The following is a 22,910-nucleotide window of genomic DNA, read 5'->3' on the forward strand; positions in this document are numbered from 1 at the left end:
TGAGCCGAGACCATGCCACTGCACTCCAGGCTGGGTGACAGAGAGAGACTCCATCTCAAAAAATAAGTAAATAAATAAATAATAAATTTCATTGCACATAAAAAATCAGGAAAATCTCAACTCGCATGAGAAAAGATAATCATCAGATGCCAATGTCATAATGGCACAGATATTGGAATTATCTATTGAAAGTTTTAAAGCAGCAATTATACAAATGCTCCAAAAAACAATTGCAAGCCTTCTCAAAATAAATAGAAAAATAAGAATCTCAACAAAGAAAAGGAGACAGAAAGAGCAAAATGAAAAAAAAAATAGAGCTGGAAAACGTAATAATTGAAACTTAAAAATTCACTAGATGACCTCAACCCACAAGCGCAAGAGGAAATAACTGGTCAAGTTAAAGATATTACATTGGTGCAAAAGTAATTGCGGGTTTTCCCATTAAAAGTAACGGTGAACCGCAATTACTTGTGCATCAACCTAATAGATCAAAAGAAACTGTCCAATCTGAACGATAGAGAAAAAAAGATTGAAACAAAATAACTTGAAGAGCTTCAGGGACCTGTGGGTCGATAACAAAGGATCTAACATTTGTGTCATTCATAGGAAAGACAGGAAAAATTCAGTGATAAAAAATATTTGCAGAAATAATGGCTGAAAACTTCCCACATTTGGCAAAAACATAAAGTTATAGACACAAGAAGCTGTGTGATCCCAAAAAGGATAAACTCAATGAATTCCATGCCAAGAAACATCAGAATCAAGCTGCCAAACAAACACTAAAGACAAAAAACATATTGAAAACAACCAGAGAAAAAAATGATGCATTACCAATAGGAGAACATTGATTTCTAATTATTGTAATTTTCTCTCATTGGAAATCAAGGGTTCCAGGAGGAAGTGTCATTTTTTTTAAGTGTTGCAAGAAAAGAACTGTCATACCAGATCTATATCCGGCAAAAATATTCTTCAGGGATGAAAGCGAAATAAAGACATTCTATGATGAAAGAAAACTAAAAGAATTCATTGCTGGCAGATCTGCTTAAAGAATTGCTAAAGAAAGTTCTTCAGACAGAAGGGAAATGATGAGAAGGAAGCTTACTACATCAGGGAGGAGTAAAAACAATAAAAATGATAAATATTGGGCTAATTATAGCAGACTATTCTTCTCTTCTTCACTTCTTTAAAAAATGTTTGACAGTGAAAGCAAAAAATATAACATTGCCTGATGGGGTTTTCAATGTATATAGATATACTACATGACAACAATAACATAAGGAGGAGAGTAAATTCATCATTATCATGGCAAGGTTTCTACATTTCATGTGATGTGGTAAAATATTGATTCTAAGCAGACTGTGGAAAGTTAAGTATGTATATTGTAATTTTTAGAACAACCACTAAAAATATATATGAAGGTATATAATAAAAAACACAATAGATAAGTCAAACTAAATACTAAAAAATGTTCAACTCAAAAGAGTCAGAAAATTGGAAATACAAAAATAGAAAAAGAAATAAGAGGGAAAGAAACAGAAAACAAAAAATGATAGAACTAAATGTAAATATAATAATAATTATATTAAATGCAAATGTACTAAATGTGTCTGTTAAAATGGAGAGATTTAAAGAATGGAATTGAAAAAAGGTTGTCTTCAAGAAACACATTTCAAATATAGTGATATAGGTAGGTTAAAAGTAAATGGATGTTTAATTAAGTCTCAGCTATTTATCTTTGTTTTCATTACATTTGATTTTGGGTTCTTGGTCATGAAGCCCTTGCCTAAGCCAATGTCTAGAACAGTTTTTCCAATGGTATCTTCCAGAATTTTTATTGTTTCGGGTCTTAGATTTAAGTCCTTGATCCATCTTGAGTTGATTTTTGCATAAGGTGAGAGATGAGGATCCAGTCTCATTCTCCTACATGTGGCTTGCCAATTATCCCAGCACCATTTGTTGAAAAAGGTGTCCTTTCCCCACTTTATGTTGTTGTTCCATTGGTCTATGTGCCTATTTTTAAAGAGCTTTGCAAGGCAAAAGCAATAGTCAGCAGAGTAAACAGACAACCTACAGAGTGGGAGAAAATCTTCACAATCTATACATCTGATCAAGGACTAATATCCAGAATCTACAATTAACTCAAACAAATTAGCAAGGAAAAAAACAAACAGTCCCATCAAAAAGTGGGCTAAGGACATGAATACACAATTCTCAAAAGAAAATATACAAATGGCCAACAAACATATGAAAAAATGCTCAACATCATTAATGATCAGGGAAATGCAAATCAAAACCACAAAGCGATATCACCTTAGTCCTGCAAGAATAGCCATAATCAAAAAGTCAAAAATAATAGATGTTGGCATGGATGTGGTGAACACGGAACACTTCTACACTGCTGGTGGGAATGTAAACTAATACAACCATTATGGAAAACGGTGTGGAGAGTCCTTAAAGAACTAGAAGTAGAACTACCATTTGATCCAGCAATCCCACTACTGAGTAATTACGCAGAGGAATAGAAGTCATTATTCGAAAAAGATACTTGCACATGCATGTTTATAGCAACACAATTCACAATTGCAAAAATATGGAACCAACCCAAATGCCCATCAATCAATGAGTGGATAAAGAAACTGTGATATATACATATACGATGGAATAGTCCTCAGCCATAAAAAGGAATGAATTAATGGCATTTGTAGTGACCTGGATGAGATTGGAGACTATTATTCTAAGTGAAGTAACTCAAGAATGGAAAACCAAAATTGTATGTTCTCACTCATAAGTTAAGCTATGAGGATGCAAAGGCATAAGAATGACACAATGGACTTTGGGGACTCAGAGGGAAAAGGTGGTAAGGGGGTGAGGAATAAAAGACTACATATTGGGTGCAGTGTATACCACTTGGGTAATGGGTGCACCAAAATCTCACAGATCACTAAAGAACTTACTCATGTAACCAAACACCACCTGTTCCCCAATAACCTATGGAAATAAAAAAAATTTTTTTAAATAAATGGATGAAAAAAGATACCATGCGCTATTCCAAATGCTAATTAATGAAGTCATGTGGCTAGATGATTTCAGACATAGTTTACTTCAGAAGAAAGAAGACTGCCAAGAAGAAAAAGGAATGTCACATAAACATAAAAAATCTTAATTCGCCAAGTAGACTTAACAGTTATAAATGTGTAGGCATCTAACAACAGAGCTTCAAACCTAATGGAGCAAGAACTGACAGATGGAAAAGAGAGGTAGACAAATTCACAATCATTGTTAGAGACCTTAACACTTTTGCCAGGCGCGGTGGCTCATGGCTGTAATACCAGCACTTTGGATCACCTGAGGTCAGGAGTTCGAGACCAGCCTGACCAACCTGGAGAAACCCTGTCTCTACTAAAAATACAAAATTAGTCAGGTGTAGTGGCGCATACCTGTAATTCCAGCTACTCGAGAGACTGAGGCAGGAGAATCGCTTGTACCCGGGAGGCAGAGGTTGTGGTGAGCCAAGATCACGCGATTGCACTCCAGCCTGGGCAACAAGAGTGAAACTCCATCTCAAAACAAACAAACAAAAAAAAACCCACACTCTTCCTCTAGATAGAAGTCTCATGGGAAATTAGAAAATATTTTGAACTAAAAAAATAATAAGGGAGAAAATATTTGAGACACAGAGTTAGAGTTCTTAAGCACAGCATCAAAAGCATGTTTCATAAGAGAAAATAAAAGACAAACTAAGCTTTTAAAAATTAAATACTTTTGCTCAGTGAAAGATATTACTAAGAGAAGGGAAAATAAGTTATGGGCTGAGAGAAAACATTTGTAAATCAAATATTTGGCAAAGGACTTTTATTTGATGTATACTTTAAAATTCAAAACTTAATAAGAAAACAAACATCCAATTAAAAATGCACAAAAGACACGAACAGACGCCTCGCCAAGTATGGTGGCAAATAAATATATGAAAAGATGTTTAGGATCATTAGCCATTAGCAAAATTTAAAGTAAAACTACAATGGTATTCCAATACACATCTATTAGAAGCTGTAAAATTAAAAAGACCAGGTATTGGACTGATGACAGAAAAAACTGAATGGATTCATCTGACAACCTAAGAATCCTAAAGGAAATGGGATTTTACTTTAACTGGTCAGAGTAGCAGTAGCACTGTCATCAACAGATCTCAGTAGGCGCTCAGCAAAAAATTTAAAAATGAGTCAGAGTCTTCTCTCCTTTGGACCATTGGATGAAGTACTAATGCTTATTGAAGGTGAGCAGGAATTTAAAAACCACTCATAAAAACGAAATCTACCCAAATATTTAAAACATAAAAGCTTACCGCATTCTACATTTCAGTCACGGAATGCATGCCTGAATTCAGGTCGGTACCTTATAATCAGGTTGTAGCGGTTATCCTCACATATAAAGCCTATGTGTTTCAATTAGTTTCATGAATATAAATCTGATAGTCTAGTTTCAAATCAGTGTGCTTAGATAGGGGCAGTAGAGAAATGCGGGCCATCAGAGAGAGAACTGCCCCAAGGATTGTTATCAAGGCATCCATCCATAAAAAGGAACTAGTATATGAGCCCTCCTATTTTAATCATGCCCAAGTTTGGCAATAAACAAAGGAATACTAAACACAGAAAAAAGCAAACACAATAGTTTTGGGTATTACTTAGGAAACAAACATTAATACATAAAATGAATTTTTTTACATGAAAATATTTCATCTACAGCAAAGAAGTCAAAATATGCTGGCAGAAACTGACAAATTAACTGACATAAAAGTTAAAAACATCCAATGTGGTTAAAGACAATGCAATATAGGGAACAAATCATAGATACTGGAGTTCATTGTACCTGTTTTATGCCCTGGCTCCAACCACTGGACAAATTATTTAATCACTCTGAGCAATCAGTTTCAGGATCTGTAAAATGAAAATTCGAAAGTACTTAATTTGGTTATTAGGGTTAAATGAGAAAATGCATGCAAAGCACTTAACTCCTAGCACACAGCAATGACTAAAAAGATACTAGCCATTATTATTTTATCATCATCATTGCAGAAAAGACATGTTGATATCCTTCCAAAATCCAAGCATTAGGAAAGGTACATTCTGCAAAACCCCCAAACTTTCTCCAAGAGATTACTCATTCATATCGGGGCTGGCTGTCAAAGGGAAAGGATGTCTTTTTGTGTGACATTGTGCACAGAATACAACTTGGGCTTTAGAGGCTCTGGATCTTTATCCTGGCTTTGCCATCAGTTTTCTGGGTGACCTTGAAGTAGTCACCTCACCTTTTAAGACCTCACTTGATGCCTGCAAGTGGTTGAATTTAGCCTGGTCTTCTCTCACATCCTTTTCTGCATCCACATTTTATGAGATTTGTCAGGATCTGCTATGGGATTTGTGTGGTCATGCCACCAACTGCTAACCCATCCACTCATTGTTGTAGCGCAACCACACAAATCAACTAAAAAAGGGTGGGCTCTGCTGTTAAGACACTCTGACTTTGTCTTCCTCAGGAAGCTAACAGAAGAAATCTGACATCTTGTGTCCCCAGATTAATGACACTCCAGGCGCTGTCTCAGCAAGTCCTCCAGGTGCTCTGCTGACTGGTCTTTTGTACTGGTAAAGCTTTCAGTATGACAATGTCTTTACTTTTGCTTCTGGCAAGAATTAATAAGTTACTTATGATATTTAACAAGAAACAGATGCTCCCAATGAGAATGGGGCCCAGTTGCCCATTAATTCTGGTTGGATTTTTCTTACCATGGTGAATGGAAGCAGACAAAGTAGGTGATCCATAAGATATGCTGCAAGACCAAAGGCATCTGCAGACAGTAGAGCTGAGGACAATTGCTCTGTATAATTCAAAATGGATGAGACAATGATATGATGTTTAAAATTAGGAAAGCATTTGGTTTGTATAGTTAAAATAAGTGCTATAGTCCTGAAACTGTTCCATATGCTAGGAAGTGACTGTACATAACAGAGGTGGGATAGCTAATGAGTCAATAGTTCTAGAACATCCACTACTAACAAAATATTATTTTCGGGTTATGGATGGTACAATGTGAAAGAGCAACATTTATTAGGCACCAACATTGTGTCAAGCACACATTCAAAACCATAAATCTATGGAGCTTGATACATTAGGTATCAAGTAATTTTTCATCAAGTAATTTTTCAATTGTCACACACTTGGTTCAGTTATATTCTGGTGTTTGGAATTTTTTTTTTTTTTTTTTTTTTTGAGATGGAGTTTCGGTCTTGTTGCCCAGGCTGGAGTGCAATGGTGTGACCTTGGCTCACTGCACTCTCTGCCTCCTGGGTTCAAGTGATTTTCCTGACTCAGCCTCCCAAGTAGCTGGGATTACGGGTGTGTGCCACCATGCCTGGCTAATAATTTTTGTATTTTTAATAGAGACGGGGTTTCACCATGTTGGTCAGCCTGGTCTCGAACTCCTGACCTCAGGTGATCCACCTGCCTCAGCCTTCCAAAGTGCTGGGATTCTTATATTTGCTCAGTAGCCTGAGTGTGTGTGCGTGTGTGTGTGTGTGTGTGTGTGTGTGTGTGTGTGTATTTTTTTGTTTTGTTCTATCAACCCGTAACCTTCAGGGACGTTATCATACTCTACTTAAACAAATAAAACAAGGTAAAATTTAAAGTTGAATCTGAAAACATTCAAATAGCAGATGGTATATGTAAGACACCGTGGTAGCTTAGATTAGTATTTTTGAACGTGATAGGGGGATGCTTCCCTGTCCCATTGACATTCAGCCACGTGACACACTTTGGCCTTGTGGAAGGTGCAGGGCACTTCACTGAACCTTGCGTTTGGGTCTAGCCATATGATTTGGCTTGGCTGCTGGAGCTTTAGCAGATGTGTTACAAGCAGACCTAGAATGTTTGTGTGGTTGGGCTTGTCCTCTTGTGCCTTTGTTGTTGCCACAAGAAGAGCTCCCCTGAGAGTTTCATCCCTTCAGGCTGATCACCAGAATGGGCACCCTGAAGCTGACAGAAGCCCAGCCCTAGCCTACAACAGGGGACAATCCCAGCTGGCCCCTCAGCTTGAAACAGAGACCTCCAGCCTCACATGGGTCAAAATAAAGGACGGCTGTTACTTTTAGGGGAGGCTTATTTTATTGCTTTATTTTAAAACAATAGACTTGACAGTTGCCATGAGGGAAAACAAATAATAGCGAATAAGGTTTTTGCCTGCTCCAACTGTAAACTCAATTCCAATTGAATTAGAGCAGAAATGTGCGAAGTTACTGTAATGGAAAGAATGGCTTTCAAACCAGACCAGAACTTGACAAATGGAACTGAACTTCTAGGGGAATCAGCGGGGGCTAAGTATGAAAGCCCTAAGAAAATCATTCAGAGAGGCGTGAGTTGTCAGCATTACCCCAACACAGTTAAGGGTAGAGAGATCCACCGCATGGACTCCAATTTCTAAAGGGACTGCGTCTCTGTTGTAGATGAATGCACAAGGAAATCAAGAAAATTGCAACCTAGAATGATTTGACAATTGAAACGTAATACCAACACCCCTCGCCTTGGTTCAGGGCTCACCAAACTCTCTTCATGCTCCCAATGATGATATGGCTTCCCTTCGGTATCAGGGAGAAAATGGGCTGGTCATGTCAACTTGAGTATTTAGGACCAAGTGATAGTTATAGTTGTCAGTGTATGGTTACGTACTGGCATTTGGGGTTACATACCCATCTGTGACTATGGTCAGTGTGACTCTGATTTGACATCTGCCTTCAGTGTGCTCACAAGTTCAACTTTCAGAAAGAGAAGAGCTGGTGACCAGACTAAGGTAAAATCCACCTGGGGAGACCTATTGGTCCACGCCCTGGTAGCATCTTCTTGTGATACTCCAACCTTTTTGGGTCCTTTCCCATTTAAAATGCTAAAATGATGTTATACCTAGCAAGAAAAAAATGCCCATTGAAATTTAGTCTAATTTTAAAATTTCCTTATTCTTTAATAATCACAAAATAAGTTGTATAGTTAATAAGGGCCAAACAAATTTAGAATATGGAGGATTATAATGTCTTCAGAAATCAAGGGAAGGCCATTTCACAGTAAATGAGAAGTGTTACCTGTAAAATGGATTTAACATCATGCACAAATATGTGAACGTGGAACCTAGTTTCTTGGTATGTACTAATGGCAAAGGAATCCTAATATTTGGAAATGGTAGGAAATATCTATGGGAAGACAGAAAATACCATAGGGATTTATAGTGAAATGTAAAGCTATAAAATGGATAAAATGTGTGTAATATACAGAGCACAGGTGAGAACAAGAGTGAATAAATACTCTAAGGAAAAACAACTGTGGGTGTTCTGAGGATATATAAACGTGGTTAACAAGAAGTCAATGCTTACATTTTTTAGAACTACTTTTTTCAAACATGCATCCCTCTGTGAGGAGAGGAAAATCATACTTTTGGCCTAAATTGGTGAATAAATGGACAAATGTCTACACAACTTTTGAGATGGAAGCCCCACCATGAACCAAAGATGACTTTATGACTTTATAATAGTCAGGTAATGCACTTGATCCTACAATCCTTCTCTGACAACCTGTGATGTAATTTTCACATCTATTATCTCATCTTGCACTCATACACACACAAAATTAAAACAAAGGAGGCACAGATACAATTATCTTCATTTTACAGATGTGAAACCCGAATATCGAAGAAGGTATGACTTACCAGGCATTTCTCAGCTAATAGTAAGTGGTGAGTCAAAGCAAGCTCTAAGAGTTGACTTTCCATAGTTCTGCATTCAGTGACATCATGTTTGTGCCTCAAGATTGGCAATGGGAGTATTTGCACATGGAAATTGGCAAACACACACTGCAAATCAAGAATTCCTGCCCCCCACCGCAAGAGCTGGTTATAAAACATTTGCCACCATGTCACTGACTAGAACACAGGTCCTATAGACAGGGCTTCCATCCACTGGGCCACTCTGCTCAAGATCCAAAAAGTTCAATTCATCAACCCCAGATGCATTGACAGGAGTCCACAAATGCCAGAGCAGACGCCTCTAGGCTCATCTCTAACTCTTTACAGAAATTTAGTGTTAACGCCCTTCTGCTAATGATGTGAAGACAGCCTTTTGGGGGGAGAGAAAAAGGCATGTGGACTTCAATAATTGAATGAAAATCAAATAATTTGTGTAACTATAACTTTAAATCTTTGGTTGGCCTACACTGTATAATGAACCTTAACATACTTGGATCCTGGAGTGGATTACCAAATAGTCCACCTAGGTAAATAGACAAGCGTAGCATGCTTAGATATTGATTAACTATCATTTTACTCACTTATCCTTGTAGAACTTATAGGGAAATCATTTTATTTAAAACTTTAAGATGAGTTGAATATAAACCAATGTTTCTCAAATACTTTTAAGTATTTTACTTTTGTTTGTATTATTTTAAAAATTATAGAATGAATATATTTTTCCAAGTACTTGCCAGAAATGCTACATGGCTTAGTGATGGTCTAAAGAGGAACCAGTGATTTTCAGCTTATTATATTCTTCTAATCTCCTATTACCCAATCTTTAATTGACCATGCCTCTTCCTTCTACAAAGACCTTATGTAACAAAGAAGAGTCCATGAAAACACCAGCAGTACCAAAAAGCATGAAAGGAAGCCAGTAAGAAAAGCAGATTGCAATAGGAATAGGATGATTTGGAAGTCACAATAATTACATTTTCACTTTAACTTAGTTGGTGCTGAAGAAAACAACTTTGCCTGGCCTGGCTGTGAAGCTTACTGTATTTTACACTGAAGTTGGAAGATAGAAGATTTCCTTTTTAAGCATTTATCCAAAGATTATGCCATCATGACAAGGCCTGATTTACTCCTAAAGAAGTTATGAGAAGAGGCTCATCAATTATGAGAGTGGCTGGGCACCGTGGTTCACACAGCACATTGGGAGGCTGAGGCTGGAGGATCACTTGAGCCTAGGAGGTCAAGAAGAGCCTGGGCAATATTGCAAGACCCTATATCTACAGAAAATAAAAAAACTAGCTATGTGTGGTAGTGTATGCCAGTAGTCCCAGATACTCTGGAGGCTGAGGCAGGAGGATGGCTTAAGCCCAGGACCTCAAGGTTACAGTGACCTATGATTGTGCCATAGCACTCCAGCCTGGGTGACAGAGGGAGACCCACCTCTAAACCAAATAATGATAATACATAAATAAGTAACTGTTCCTAAAGGTAAACTGATTCTATACAAAAGGAAAATGAGTAATGCATATGCAATTGTTATGTGAAAGCTCTCCGAAGGCCTCAAATGATGCATTATCTCTCATAGTCTTATCCTTACCTTTCTTGCAAGTGATCATGACCTCCAGGGGCCCCAAGTTACCTGTAGGTGGCCTCCCATTCTGGAGTGCCATATTTCAAAACATGAAACGTGTGTTAAGCACACCTATGTACAAATGAGAGTAAACTAAAGCATTGCTCTGCCATGTAGAGGGCCTCGTAAAAAAGCCCAAGGAGTGTTTAATAAGCCTCCTAGGTGAGTTGGAATTAAAGCTAGTCTTGGGTTGCAGCGGTTCAGATGGCTAGTCACTGGTGCTGATTGCATTTCTTCATGGAATGAGAGATGGGGCATAATAACTTCTTAGACATTTTGATCTCTAAAATTACCAGCATTCTATGAGCAGTTTGCCATTTGGATAATCAGGAACCCTAGGAACCCTAGCAGTACCTTATCTTTTCCCCAAGGGGAAAGGGCTAGTGGAGAAAGAAGAGGAGAGAAAAAGCTGGGGCGGGGTAGCAGGAGGGAATAAAAGAAAAGATGAGAGAAAGAAGGGAAGCTGTATTATGCTTTTCACTGGGCCAAACAACTAACCCATTTACCCTCACAAGGAGGAGCCAGATCTGGGGGTTTTCTTCTTTTTCTAAGACCAACCTCAGCACCTTAACCATGGCTGTCAATACCTTTCTGGACAATTGGCATTACCAGCAAGTAACTTTTACTTACAAGCATTGTTGCATTATTTGGGGAATTATGAGGGTGGGTGATGGAGGAGTCCCAGTAGAACCATTATTTAAATTTTGTGTAATAAGTGACCTTAATGGTTGAGATATAATCTGGCTATGGTACAAAGTAAAAACTGGAGACTCTTAATGCTCAAGCCAGAATCCTCTTCAACTGAGAAGAAATAAGACATTCTTTGACACTAGTTTACAGTTCCAAGGTGGGGAGAAAAAAAAAAAGAATTTAGTTGAGCCCAAATGGAAAATTTGGTCCAGGGTCCATGAACTTTTGTTCATGGACAAAAGAAAGAGAGAAAGAAAGAGAGAAAAACTTCTCTCTTTGTTCAAAAGAAAGAGAGAAAAACATCTTTTGATATAATAACTTTGGTTAATTTTACGATGCTAAATGATCTGTTTTCCTATAAATTAGCTTGCTCTTTTAGCTGAAGCTCACTAAAAAAAAATGCAAGTTAATAAAATGCACAACATTTATTGTGCATGCAGCATATCCTGGATTCATGACTTGGAACTGCAAATCAGAACGAGGAATTTGGAACACAAAATATAGAACGAGAATGTACAGAAACCAAGTACAGTTGGCACTTTATAATTACAAGTGGCACAACATTTCGGCAGGGATCCAGGTTTTTTTTTTTAATGCATATGACTCAATATGGAATGTTTTGTTCGTGATGTGTAACTACTGCCATTGACAACTGTCCAGGTGCTATAATGTGTACTGAACTAACACAGGCTGGTGACAAATTTTCCTGAGCAATATACAGATACACCTCACGTGGCCAAGAAAGGCAAGATACTATGATTAGTATTTGGGTTTGTCTACAATATGCACATACTCATACTCTATTTTAAAAAGACAGATATATATATGTGTGTATATGTATTACATATATTACATATACGCACATACATGTTAATCCTAACAAATGCAGTTTATATATTATATATTATATTTTTATATTTATACATATATTACATATATATTAAGCACTGTTTTTGTTAGGATTAACATTTGATGCAGCAAACAGGGCTTAATTGGAAGCTTATTTATAGACCTATAAAGAATTAGGTAATTGAATAAAGAAACAACAATTATTTGATCTTCTGACTTCTTTTCTTCCAATCTCCTCTCTTTAGTCCAAGGTTCTTGTGAAACAAGTAACCAGACAAATGTTCGGGTTATGTAGGCATTTCTTACCTGGTTATCCTAAAGGCAATTTAACCAGTACAGTGGGACACCTAATTACTGTGCATTTGTATTTCTGCAATTTTGAGAATTCACAGGTGTCAATCGTGAGAACAGAAAGAATCAATCTAGGAAAAGACATTTGGACTCTTGTTTATTATAGTAGTCCCCTCTTGCTGTGGTTTTGCTTTCTATGGCATTAGTTACCTGTAGTTTCGAAGATTTATTAGCATTGTCAGCATTGATCCTATTTTGTCTCCTTCAATTTTGACTTTTAGTGGAATTAATTAGCTTCACTAAATATTTAGTGGAGTTAATTTGGACATATTAGTGGAATTTGTGAACATGTATACATTTATGCATATATACTACTTATTATATGGGTGTGCGTGTATATACACACATACAAATATACATATATATTTGACCTGTGGGCATGTGTATTTGTATGTATTTAGAGAGATATATGCATATGCATGCAGCCAACAGTTTTCATTTGATTTTTATTTAATCAAAGAGAATATTTGGAATCATGTCAATCTCCTTATTTTGGAGGCAACAAAACTGGACCCCAGGAACATGTGGAAACTAAGCTGAATTTGCAAAATGTGTGTGCATGGTTTTACAATATAAGTATGTATCCATTTATCTACGTATGTATGTATATATGTATCTACCATTTGATATAGACTTATCTCTATATATATATCTGTATATATACACACAAAATATATAAAATCAAAAAACAAAAAAGTATAAGAGATAAAATAATTCCACTACACAGATATAGCTACTGTTAATTATGCCAACATATAATTATGTTTAAATTAATAGAACTCTCAAAAATATTGACTATAACTTTTTTCTTTTTTTGAGACAGAGTCTTGCTCTGTCACCCAGGCTGAACTGCAGTGGATGATCAGGGATCACAACAGCCTTGACATCATGGGGACTACAGGTGTGCACCAACCACACCTGGCTAATTTTTTTTAATTTTAGTAGAGACAAGGTCTTACTATGTTGCCCAGTCTGCTCTCAAACTCCTGAGCTTGAGGGATCCTCCCATCTCAGCCTTCCAAAATGCTGGGATTACAGGCATAAGCCACCAAGCCCAGACAACTTCATTTTTTAAACCATTAATTTGGTACAAAAAAAGATTAACCTTTTTAAATTTTGTATTTCTTTATCTAATACAAAGTTTAAAAGATTAAAAAATCTTTATTAAGAAATTTTATCACTTGTTCATGGCTTTTGCATTATTTTCTATATGGGTTATAAATACTTTTCTCATAATAATTTTTTATGTGATAAGGATAGGCACAAGAGCTTTAATGTTTTTAGTGACATGTATGACCTTTCTTTATTATTTCTTCCATTACTTTTTATTTTAGAAGTATCTCCCTCATTCTTCAGCCATTTACATATTCTCTTATGGTTTCTTCAAAATTTATATGTTAAGGGTTAAATTTTAACCGTTAATTCTCTAGGAATTTATGTTGGCATGAGACATTATGTGAGCTCTACCTTAAATTTTTTTCTTTTAATTTTTCTCAACACCATTTTTTATCTAATCCATTATTATCTTCTCATTAAATTTTGGTGTGTTTTTTAGTACATATTGAACTTTTCATTTCTTCTGAGAGCTTATTAGTGAGTTCTAAATTCTGTGTCATACATTTATTATTGACTCTTGTTTAATATTTTGGTGATTAGGCTGGTGTCTAATACATTTTAGTATCTGCAAGCACAATTCCCATTTCTCTATTTCAATATTTCTATAGTCATCATTCTTATTTATTTATTCTTTCATGTAAATTTGAGAATCACTGTGTCAAGCAAAAATAGTGAAACTGTCATTAAGCATGAGTTAAACCCATAAGCTAATTTTGGAAACAATATTTTGAGAATATTGATGTTTTTATAAATTAACACTGTAAATCTTCCCCACAAAGATTTTATAAGTTTGTGTATTTAAGTACTTCACATTTGTTTTTAAAATTATTACTACTCTTGCATCATTATAGTTTTACTACTGAGAATGAATATTTCTTTCCTCTAATCTATTGTCCACTCAGTTACTGTTGGTCTGCAAGAAAAAAAGTAGTCTTTTTTCTTTCATTTTTTTTCTTAAACCCAGTTGCAGTCATAAAACTTTGAAAATTTTACAGTAAAACTTCTTTGATTTTTAGTTATATTATTTGAAATGCTGTCTTTTCTTTTTCTCCTATAATGCTACATGTCTTCATGGCTAGAATTCAGAACAATGTTAAGTAATAATTGGGATAAAACACATCCTTATCTCATTCTTTCTTATTAAAGGAAGTGTTTCTAATATTTCACTGCAAATACTGCAAATATGATGTTGACTTTAATACAGATGTTCTCTATCATCTTAGGCAAGTATATTTCTGAGACTACACATTTTTTTTAACCTGCGATAGGTATTATATTACACTGTTCTTGCGTTTCTACAAATAGGTGCCTGAAACTGGGTAATTTATATGGAAAAGAGGTTTAATTGGTCCATGGTTCTGCAGACTGAACAGGAAACATGACATTGGCATCTGCTCAGCTTCTGGGGAGGCCTCAGGGAGACTTTACTCATGACAGAAGATGAAGTGGGAGCAGGTATGTCACATGGCAAAAGCAGGAGCAAGAGAGAGAGTGGGGGGGATGTTTCATACACTTTAAACAACCAGATGTCATGCGAACTCAGAGCAAGAGCTCACTTATCACCAAGGGGATGGCCCAAGCCATTCATGGGGCATCTATCCCTATGATCCAAACACCTCCCACTAGGCCCCACCTCCAACACTGGGCATTACATTTTAACATGAGATTTGGGTGAGGACAAGTAACCAAACTATATCATTGTACCTCTGCCCTGCCAAATTATCATGTCCTTCTCACATTGCAAAATACAGTCATGCCTTCCCAATGGTTTCCCAAAGTCTTAACTTGTTCCAGCATCATCTCAAAAGTCCAAAGTCCAAAATCTTATCTGAGAAAAGACAAGTCCTTCCACCTATTAGCTTGTAAAATAAAAAACAAGTTATTTACATCCAAGATACAAAGGGGGTGCAAGCACTGGGTAAACATTCCCTTTCTAAAAGGGAGAAATCATCCACAAGAAAGGGGCTATAGGTCCCATGCAAGTCTGAAACTCAGCAAGGCAGTCATTGAATCTTCAAGCTCCAAAATAGTCTCTTTTGACTCTATGTCCTTCATCCAGGCCACACTGATACAAGGGTTGGACAACCAAAGCCTTGGGTAGATTGGGTAGCTCTGCCTCTTTGGCTTTGCAGGGTAAAGTCCCCAAGGCTGCTGTCATGGCCTGGAATTGAGTGTCTGTGGCTTTTCCATGCTAATAGTGCAAGCTGTTGGTGGATCTACCATTCTGGGGTCTGGAGGATGGTGGCCGTCTTCTCACAGCTCCACTAGTCAGTGCTGCAGTGGGGACTCTGTGTGGGGCCTCCAATCCCACATTTTACCTCTGCACTGCACTAGTATAGGTTCTATATGAGGGCTCAGCCCCTGCAGCAGGCTTCTGCCTGGACACCAGTCTTTTCCATACATTCTCTGAAATCTAGGTGAAGGCTTAGCAGCCTTCCACCTGAAAATGTGGAAGCAGCTTTGGAGCTGGTTAATGGGCAGAGACTGGAAGAGTTTGGAAGGCTCAGAAGAAGACAGGAAGATGAGGAAAAGTTTGAAACTTCTTAGAGACTGGTTAAATAATTGTGACCAAAATGGGTTGGCAGCCTTCATCAGTCTTGCATTCTGTGTGCCTACAGGCTTAACACCACATGTAGGAGGCCAAGGGTTACAGCTTGCATTCTCCACAGGGGCAGCTGTACCTAGGCCCCTTTGAAGCATGGCTGGAACTGAAGTGGTCAGGATGTGGGGAGCAGCATCCCTGAGGCCTCAATGAAGCTTTGGGTCTGGCCCATGAAACCATTCTTCCCTCTTAAGCATCAGGGCTTGTGATGGGAGGTGCTGCTGGGAAGGTCCTAAAATGCCTTTGAGGCCTTTTCCCCATTGTTTTGGATATTAGCACTTGGCTCCCTTTTAGTTATGCAACTATCTTTACCAAGTGATTGCTCCACAGCCTGTTTGAATTCCTCTCCCACAAAAAGCTTTTTCTTTCTTTACCCTATGGTCAGTTTTCAAAATTTCCAAACTTCTACTCTCTGCTTACTGTTTAAGTATGTTTCAACTTTAAGTCATTTTTTCAGTCTAACATCTGAGCATAGGTTGTTAGAAGCAGCCAGACTACATCTTGAATGCTTTGCTGCTTAGAAATTTCCTCTGTCAGATACCCTAGCTTGTCATTCTGAAGTTCAAACTTCCACAGATCCCTATGCCAGGAACAGAATGCAGCCAAACTCTTTGCTAAGGTATAACACAGGTGGCCTTTGCTCTAGTTCCCAGTAAGTACTTCATTTCCATCTGAGACCTCAACAGTCTGGACTTTACTGTCCATATCACTATCAGCATTTTGGTCACAACTATCCAACCAGTCTCTAAGAAGTTTCAAACTTTTCCTCATCTTCCTGTCTTGTCCTGAGCCTTCCAAATTCTTCCAATCTCTGCCTATTACCCAGTTCCAAAGCTACTTTCACATTTTCAGTATCTTTATAGCAATGCCCCACTCCTGGGTACCAATTTTCTGTATTAGACCATTATTGCATTGCTACAAAGAAATACCTGAAACTGGATAATTTATATGGAAAAGACATTTAATTGGCTCACGGTGCTGCAGACTGTACAGGAAGCATGACATGGGCATCTGCTTGGCTTCCAGGGAGGACTCAGGGAGCTTTTACTCATAGCAGAAGGTGAGTGGGGGCAGGCATGTCACATGATGAAAGCAGGAGCAAGAAAGAGTCAGGGAGGTGCCACACACTTTAAACAACCAAATCTCATGTGAACTCAGTGCAAGAGCTCAATTATCATCAAGGAGATGGCCGAAGCCATTCATGAGGGATCTTCCCCCATGATCCAAACACCTCCCAGCAGGACCCACCTCCAATATCAGGGATTATATTTCAACGTGAGATTTTAGTGGGAACAATTGTACAAAGTATATCAGGTATTCAGTTCCACTAAATGCCTTTAAACCACCTGCTGAGAAGGTAACTGTATTTTGTTGTAAATGGACCTTCTAATATGTGTCATTATAGAAAGAGATATTCTAATATTTAGCTTCCTAACCATTTCTTGTATTAACACTGTTAATGGAGGTGGATTTCTCTATTACCAAATATAGTTGAATTCAATTTGCAAATATTGTATTGGTCTATAATTTTTGTGCTATTTATATTAGCTATTTTTTATTTTCTAAAATAATCTGCATAGCTTTCAAACTCTTTCTGTGTTCTGGAATAATTTATTAAGCCTGCTACTGGAAAGCTTGATCAACACACCTTATAATCTTTTGTGGAAATAATTCTTTGAAACTTTTATTTTCTCATTTTTTCAATGGATATTCCACATATTCTGGTTTCTAGTTACTTATGAGTCAATTTTCCCCATTTAAGATCTTTAAAATAAAATTTCCTTTCCACTGAAATTCTCAAATTTGTAGGAATAAACTTAGATAATAGCATATTTTTCTCTGTATTTTAAAAAATATCATCTGTCTTATATAACTTATATCAGTTCCAATTTTTTCTTCATATTTTCTGTTTTTAAAATTAAAATTACTAGAGCCTTATCACTTTTTTCTTTCATCTCACAGATACATTGATTTTTGCTTTTGTTATTATTTCACCCTTATTTCTTTATTTAATATCTTGTCATTCCTCCAACTCTGGGACTGAGTGCTTAGTTCATTTATTTAAATTATTTCACGTTTAAGTAAGCATAATTAAGACTATAAATTTGAGCCACCATGTTGCTAGACAGGATTTTAATTTCTATTATGTTTTTTAAATAGTCATCATTCGTTAATTAAATGACTATTCATTTAACACCTTCCATGTGCCAAGCATTGTTTTAGAAGAAAAACTAAAATTATAATTACAATTTTAATTTTCTCTTGGGACAATAGATTTTAAGACACTCTTTATCCTTTTAAATTTGTTACATTTTTGTTGGTTTTGACTTTTTGCTTAAACTTATATTATTAACGGTTAGTCATTGAATTATACTCAGAGGAATCTGTCTACAAATATTCTAGAGTTGGAAACCTTTTGAGTTTTTCCCTTGCAGCTTCATGTATGATGAACTTTTGTAAATATTTCACAAGTGACTGAAAAGAGGGAAAAGTCTCTCTGTGATGTTTGTTAAAATTTATTAGTTATAATATTCAGACTGTGGATTTTCAAAGTCTGAGAGATTTGTGTTAGAATGTAATGAATGTTAGTTAATGAGTGCAGGGTTCTAGTTAGGAAGAATAAGTTCAGGTGTCCTATTGCACAGCATGGTGACTATAGTTAATAATAATGTAGTGCATATTTCAAAGTAGTTAAAAAAGGATTTTAAATGTTCTCACCACAAAGAAATGATTAATTATTTAAGATTATGAATATGTTAATTAGCCTGATTTATTTCATAATGTATGCACATATTAAAACATTACATTGTACTCCATAAATATATACAATACCCATTAGTCAATTAAAATGTTTTTTTTTTAAGACAGCATCTTGCCTTGTCTCCAGGCTGCAGGGCAGTGGCGAGATCTCGGCTCACTGCAACCTCTGCATCCCAGGTTCAAGTGATTCTCCTGCCTTAGCCTCCCAAGTAGCCGGGACTACAGGCATGCGCCACCATGCCCAGCTAATTTTTGTATTTTTAATAGAGATGGGGTTTCACCATGTTGACCAGGATAGTCTCAATCTCTTGACTTCATTATCCACCCACCTCGGCCTCCCAAACTGCTGGGATTACAGGTGTGAGCCACCACTTTTTTTTTTTTTTTTTTTTTTTTAAGACAGTGTCTTGCTCTATCACCCAGGCTGAAGTGCAGTCACATGATCTCCACACACTGCAACCTCCAACTCCCGGCTTCAAGTGATTCTCGTGCCTCAGCCTCCTGAGTAGTTGGGATTACAGGTGCATACCACCACACTGGCTACTTTTTGTATTTTTAGTAGATATGGGTTTTCTCCCTGTTGGCCAGCTGGTCTTGAGCTGCTGACCTCAAGTGATCTGCCTGCCTCGGCCTCTGAAAGTGCTGGGATTTACAGTCGTGAGCCACTGTGCCAGGCAAAAACTTAAATTTAAAAAAAAATTATGAGCCTGAAAAATGTGTTATTTTAAACATGTATTGCTATGTTTCAATGCACACATCTGACTGTTACATTGTAATTCTAAATTACAGTTGGCACAATAGAACAAAAGTCTTCAATCCATGTTTTTTGGCCTACAACAATTTTTCCTAAAATTAATACTGTCACATATTTTTCTTTCTGTATTTTCTGGAAAACTCATGCCTATCAAATTATTTTTTAAACATGAATAACTAATAGTAGATAAGTGAGAGACTTAGAGATAGATGCAGGATATGACCTCGATAAGGAGCTCCCTGAAATTGCCTTCATTTCTGGTCCTTAATGAGCTTGGGGCCTCTGAGTTAGTGGATGATAGATAAAATATTTACATCATTGTGAAAGGCACACCTGTATTGTTTCAATGCATAAAATCATAGGCAATCCACCAATTTTTAAATTCCTCAACCCAGTTTCTTCAACCTTATTTGTAGGGGCAGTATGCCTAGATTCTGGCACGAAGTTGTTGTTCATTCATAGTTTTCAGTCTGGTGATTTTTCATGGGCATACTAGGAGAAATAGTACCTGGGAATGTTAGTCTGGTGCTATTTTAAAGCTCAGGATTAGGCTTTGGTCTTGACATGAAAATTGCCTAAATGATATGCAAAATAAATAGAACATCATCTGGTTATATTTTGATAATGTGACTTCTCATGCTCTTGAAACACTGAATCATAATTTAAAAGGTGATGAAGTCGTTAGGAAGTATTACCTGAAAAAATCCTCTACTGTATGTGCTCTTTTCAGTTGCAGACAACTTATTAGAAATAATGAATATAAGGGTTTTTATAGGTTCCCAAGAGAAATAATCAGCTTATCACTTCAGTATTTTTAAATGTATAGAAGGTAAGCAGGAAGAGATTTCAGGAATAACAGTTTGTAGCCTGTCCAACAAAACCAGCATTCTGACACATGGCTCAGAATGACACTGGTATTCTGGCCATTTGCTCCTCACTTGTGACTGCTAACTGCTACATGTAGTCAACTAAGCCAGACTCTGGGCCAATTTCAGCAGAGTAAGATGAAACTTAACAACATACTGAAATGCCTTTTAGTGATTTACCTACACTTTAGGTCTGAGATGCTCAGACCAACAGAACCACTGCTCTCTCCCTGTTCCCTCTTGAGATGCTCAGACCAACAGAACCACTGCCTTCTCCTTGTTCCCTCTTGAGATACTGAGACCAACAGAATCACTGCTCTCTCCCTGTTCCCTCTTGAGGTGCTCAGACCAACAGAATCACTGCTCTCTCACTGTTCTCTCTTGAGATGCTCAGACCAACAGAACTACTGCTCTCTCACTATCCTCTCTTGAGATAATCAGACCGACCTCACAGGGTTTTTGTGAAGATTTATTAAGAAACTTCCAGAAATCTTCCGTTAATAATGTATGTATATTACCAAGAGTAAATAACTTGCTTCCAAGTTCCCAAAGTGACTTTGAATCACAGATAACTATAACAATCTATTCCCATGAGTGCTGAATGACCTTAAAGTATTTTTTTCTTACTGTTTTACTACTTACAAAGACAAAATGACAGTTTTTAGAAATTAAAAAAAAATACAAGAGAGAAAAAAATAAGTCCCAAGACTAACTACTAAGTCAGCTACTGTCAAGGATTTGATGGACACCCTTCCAAAGCTGGCCATATAATATATGGATATATATGTATTACCATATATGTATATAATCTGCACATAAATGGAATCAAAATATACATGCTGTTTTACAAGCTGTTTTTTTCAACAATATGCCAAAAAGATTTTTTAAGACAGTGTACAGACAGATACACACACACACACATACACACACACACACACACATAATCTTGTTTAAGAGCCATGTAGTAATCTATTGTGTGGGATTTTTCACAATATCTTTAACTAGTTTCCTATTGATAAGAAACAAGATTTCTTCCACTGTTTACTATTATAAACATTGGTGTGATGCCATCTCCTTGTATTTACCTCTTTTCTTACTTATCTGAGTACCCCCTTTGGAAAGATTTCTTAGAAATGGGATTGTTAAAGGCAACACATGCAAAATTTTGATATTGCCAAATTTCCTTCCAAAAAGGCGCTACCGATCTATATTCCCATGAGTGGTGTATGTCCTTTCCTAAAGCAGAAAGAATTACATGGTTAAAAACAAAAAGCATGAGCCCATGATGACAATCAAGGCTGTTGGGAAAGAAGTTAGTGAGGATCTGATGGCAGCATCCAGAGGAGAGATTGGCACGGGGAATCCGAATTCAAGCATTGGCAATAAGAAGCAACATGGAAAAAGAGAGCAGAGTATTCCAAGTATTGTTAATAGCTTCTGATACTATCATCTGCTTTGGTTCAAATAAGTTATGAGCTGCTGCTTACAGTCATGTTTAAGAATAAGAATTAATGAACATGTAAGTAGCAGCCTTGTGTATGTCACCATAAAATATGCTCTAAATGATGCACTCAAATTACCATATATCAGCACCCACTCCATTTAAAGACAAAGTGTTGAGGATACTGAAAGCTCTAAAACATGAGTTGCCAGGCTGAAGTAAAGAATTCCAGTTCTCTGTATATCTATTATCTATCTATCTATCTATCATTTACTTGTTTATCTAGGTATCCATCTATGTATCTAACTAGCATCTTTCATGTATCTATATGTCCATGTATATATTTATGTATGTGTCTATCTATCACCCAACCATCTAATAAACAATGCCCAACTTGTATATCAGTTAACCTTCAATTCTACAGACATTGAAAAATAACATTCCCTTTTATAGTTTAATGAAAATGATGCTGAATCTAAGAAGATACTTAAATTAAGGCAAATGATGTTTTGCAAAGACTTTGACTCTTCAGAGTCAGGGTAAAAAATTACAATTACTAAAGCTAACTTTAATACAATTTGCAGCTCAAACTAAGACACGCATTAACCAATAGTTGATTGTGTTGGCTAAAGAGAAAAATCCTAAGTGGGAAACTACTCAAGCAAGTGTTTGTCTGAGTGAGTTTCCCTAGAAGTGACGCCTAAGATGATGATTCTTGAACAAGTGTTCTACTCAGAAAACAGCTATGAGGAAGTGAGGAAAGTGGGATGGGACAAAAGAAGCCAGGCAGACATGTGGTTTCAGTTGAAGACTAATATTAGCTTGATTCCACAGGGAGCTCAACAGATTGAGTAATATCACAAACATGTCTTACCTTGAGGCAAGGAGGGTGGGATTTTCCATCCCTGTATCAGTTACTCATTGGCTGTAAAGTGCCTCATGAACATCCACCAGGGCATTTCTGGATGAGGCACTCAGTGCTCCAGAGAAAGACGCCTCGGTGAGCTGTTGTTGGCCAACACTCACGGCACCTGGGGATGGGAGTGTGGGCTGGTGGAGGGGTATCAGGATGAGA

This window comes from Pongo abelii, chromosome 6, assembly GCF_028885655.2.
Source record: "Pongo abelii isolate AG06213 chromosome 6, NHGRI_mPonAbe1-v2.0_pri, whole genome shotgun sequence".
NCBI classification, from domain to species: Eukaryota; Metazoa; Chordata; class Mammalia; order Primates; family Hominidae; genus Pongo; species Pongo abelii.